Source organism: Dendrobium catenatum, unplaced genomic scaffold, assembly GCF_001605985.2.
Source record: "Dendrobium catenatum unplaced genomic scaffold, ASM160598v2 fragScaff_scaffold_852, whole genome shotgun sequence".
Classification (NCBI taxonomy): Eukaryota; Viridiplantae; Streptophyta; class Magnoliopsida; order Asparagales; family Orchidaceae; genus Dendrobium; species Dendrobium catenatum.
The window spans coordinates 284,461-289,154 of record NW_021319314.1 but is presented as its reverse complement, the minus strand read 5'-3'; positions in this window follow the sequence as shown (position 1 = coordinate 289,154).

Genomic DNA, 4,694 nt, shown 5'->3' with positions numbered 1-4,694 from the left:
TCAAGGAGTCAAGCTCAGTAATTAAATCAATATGTTTCTTATTTAAAGAATCAATTTCATCTAATAAATCCATATGATTACTATCCAAAGTGGAATGATCTTTCTTAAGGCATTCATGTTTTGTTTGTAAAATTTAAAAATCAAAATTGAGGATTGCATACATTTTCTTCAGCTTCATATATGCATTCTGAATTTCTTCAAAAAAATCAAATACCTTATCATACAAAAGCTCACATACCTCCTCTTGATTAGAATGATCAAGAAGGTTATCTGACATTAAGCTTAGGTTGGTTACCTCCTCTTCAGTTTCTCTCTCAAACCAGTCTGAATAGGAGTCTGCCTAGGAAGCCTTTTGAGTCCTTTGCTTTCCCTTATTGAACCTAGTTTTTTTTTCACCCTTCTCCTTAATTCAATGAGTTTTTTAGATTTGGGCAATCATTCTTCATGTGCCCTGACTTCCTACAATCAAAATAGATAACATCAGTAGAAACCTTAAAATTTTTATTAAATTTATATTTATTCTATTGTTGATGATGCTTTCCTTTTACTTTAGAAAGCTTTTAAATTGCCCTGTCATCAGTGTAATGTCATCATCATTATCAGGTGCAGAATTATCACTATAAGAATTATTAGCCTTTAGGGCTACAATTTTCACCTTTCTCTTTTCACCTGCATCAAGCTATCTTTGTCTCACTCCATACTTGTAAGCATTGAGTGATCCAAGTAAGTTATTAATGGAGTAAACATTTAAATCCTTATATTTGATTATAATAGTGATTTTTGCATCATAGGAAGCAGGTAGAAATTGAAAGATTCTTAAAATTTTTCATATTTAGTACGTTCTCTTTCTAATGCATGTACGGAAGTAATAATATGAGTGAACTTAGTATACATTTTAGAAATTAATTCACTAGGTATCATGTGAAAAGCGCAGAATGTTTTACTTAGACTATTTTATTTCATTTATTTTTTGATAGGTTATGCAGAGTTTTTCCCAAATATCTTTACTAGATGTGTACGTAGAAACACGTATCTAATCTTTAGATTTTAGTGCACACAAAAAATAGTTTAAACATTTAGCATTTATTTGGGATAAATCTCTATCTTCTATGATCCATTGAAAAAGAAGGAGTTCAATTTTCATGCCATTAACTAACCGTGATGGTGTAGAATATCCTTCCTAAATTAACATCCACATGCGATAATATATAGATTGCAGAAAAATAGACATGCAAATTTTCCTAAAAATAAAAAGGAATAGTATCAAATAAAGGTGGTCATGTGATTGAATATCCTTTTGTAATATTATGATTTAGAAACTTACCTATTAATTATTTAAAAAAACTTATTTAAAACTTAGTTTTTGAATCTCACTCTAATACCACTAAAAAGTTCATGAAGGATGTTAAACTACTAAGAACAAGCTCAAGGCTAACCAAGAGTGGGGGTGAATTGGTTATTTTAAATAATTACTTAAGCAATAAAGAAAAGCCTTTTTATCTTTTTAAGTATTTTAAAACACACAAGATTATCACATAATGCAGAAGAAATTTATGTTCACAATAATCAAAATTTTCAAACACATTAAAATCACAAAAGACTATGAAAATTTAAATGCAAAAAAAGTAAAAGAATGAACTTACTAGATTTTATAATGGTTCAGTCAAATTTAACCTACATCTACTCTCTGAAAGCCTCCTCTAAGTATGAAACTAAACCTTCTAGTGTCTTTTCTTTTTCACCCACAACTAGGTGGAGCAGCCATTATAAAAATCTCTTTCACCGACCCAGTGAGACTGAGTACCTTAAATCTTTATCACCCTCCTTGTGAAGGCAGAGAACCTTAATCCTTTATCTTCCTCTATGAGTAGGCGGAGAACCTGAATCCTTTTACTCTCTCCTAGAGTAGGCAGAGAATTCGAATCTAATGCTGATGAATGTCTCTCCAGAGCGACCAAGTAATTATGAAAGCAACTTGAAGAAGATAATGAAAACCTTGCTTGGAGTAACCTTTATGAATCACTCACAACTCCCTCTCACAAGAATTTCCCTCTTTCTTCTCTCCAAAAGCTCTCATTCTTTTCCTCCTCTAAGCTCCCTCTCAAAATAAGTCAACAACAAAAGATATCTCATAAAAGAAAAATAAGAGAAGTTTAAATATAGGGCTTCAAGAAACCCTAATTTTTAAGAGAGTCGTCTTCTGTTCATAGTATATGATACAAACATCATATAATATAATCAATACAAAATAAAACTCATCTAGTATCATGTGAATAGTCATTTAGATGAACTATTCAAACCTCATAACACTTTGTACTATACGATCATAAATTTTTTTTGGTATAAACTATAGAAATTCCTTCTATTCATTTGGGATGGCTTCTAGGATGGCAAATTTTATACTTAGTCGATAGTCCAATTTTGTGGATATATTATAGTGTGATCATTATAAAAATCATGTCTTTCATTTGGTATGATTTATGGGACAACCAATTTCATACTATATCGATCATATTAAATGAACAGTATCATACAGTATGATTGGCTTATCATTATAGCCCATGATTTAATTGCCTAACTTTTTCATCACATTATACAAGATATTAATATGGTCATGCAGTATGATTGTAGTTATACAATACAAACAGTACAAAAATAGTATCTTCTTTAATTTTGGTGGTTAGGGTTTTACATTATGAACTTAATTGTATAGCAAGATTTATTATATAGTATGAGTTAAAATTATATAATATGAAAAAATAAAAAATCTAACATTATATTTCTCTTTGCCCCTATATCTGTGTATCATTACTAAATAATACTGTCCACCAACTTACATGATTTTACTCAACAAACATAAAAATACATTAAAAATTAAATTACAAATCGACTCAGCCCTAGTATACCTAATCTTGAGCTGATTGAAGTTGTAAGTGAATGATGAACCTGAAATGTTAGAGAACAGAACAAAATATATATGTAGTAAATTGAAATAGCATAATAAAAAGTCCAATAATATTTGTTATCATCAAAATCATAGGACTTGGGTCCAGATTTACACCATTAGGTAGATGTCAATTATTATAAATTTGTGCAAGAAAGACATTTATTTTTAGTGGGATTAAAATTACCAAAAAGCATTTGACCACGTAAAGTATAATGTAATATTAAGTGGCACTTGTCATATGGTCTTTAAATTTGAGCTATTAATTTAATTGATTTGTTTACTTGATTGTGCACTAGAACTACCTGCTTTTCTAGTCTTTTTATCTGCATGCTGATTTTGATTTGACCTGGAATCCAATCGTGGGCTCTTAAGGACTTATTAAAAAAATTTCTACTTAAACAAAATTAAAATATTTAAGCTCACATAGCAACTCTAATGAATTTAAGAAGTAAACCCGGGACCGCCGGGATTTCGCATGCATATTCATTGTATTTATCTTTCCTTCGCTAGGCACCTCCCCGCCTACGGGTTTTGGCAGACCACTTGGCCTATGAGAGTGCAATTCTATCCAAGGGGATATGTGCATCTTTTAGGGAAAAATATATTTTTAAGCCTTTTTTAAAAACTTCTTCATCCTGATTTAAATATTCAATCGAGTCGACCAGCATGCATTGCATTAGATACAAACTTAAGAGTGTCTAAATCTTTAAATGCATTAGCTTAAGTATATTACCCAACATGTGTTAAGGGGCCAATTAGGATCTGCTCTAGATGTCATCCCTAGCTCATCAAACTTAATCTAATTAACATCCTTAATCAATCTTTCATAATTTACTGGACTCATTTTTTTAAAAGTGCTTAGGTGGTTTAGCTAGCTCCCCAATCCAGGCCGGGATAAGTCTAGATTTGTAATATATTAGCTAGGTTCGTGTCATGTTTCAGTACCCAATTTAGACTTAGGTTATGAGGCTTGCTCTGGCTATAAGACCTCACCCTATGGGAATTGAATCCTAAACTTCTGATAAAATTGACCATTAAATTAAAAATCTCTTTCAATCAAATTTGAGCCCAACACTTAGGATAGGCTGGAGTATTTTCTGAATTATTTTAGAATCTAAAAACACTCCCTACTCCTCTTCCTGTGACTCTGAAAATAAGTGTTCAACCTCGAACCAATCCCTATTGAAAATTCCAACCCTTATCTCCTTTGACATCAAGCTTTGAAAATCTTAAATGAAATTTTTACCGCTATTTTAATCGAGAGTGTTTGTAGGAAAATTCCAATTTTCCTATGATGTAATTAACTACGAGGGCTTGCGCTCGTAAGAGATTTATAAACCAATATCTAATATTCAAAACTCAAGTTTTCAAAATATTTAATTAATTATCTTTGAGAAAGTCAAAATTCAACGATCGTTATATTCATTTTCAAGTGATCAATAGTGATTGATAACTTCTTTCCTCAGAGGGATATGTCGATTCCTATTGTGATTTTTACTGTGAAATTAACAATATTTTATCTGAATTATTATAGTAAAATAATTAATTAAACATCATTTTGATCTTTTGAGATCATATGTTATCTTTCCTGAGCTTGACTATAATAATCTGGATAAATTTAAAATTCTAAAATTTTAACCCATTTGGGAACATTATGTTCGCCTCACTAGGCATTGTAATGTTCATAATGATGTGTTCAATTTCAAAATTCTAAAAATTAAATATTCCCAAAGAAAATTGATATTTT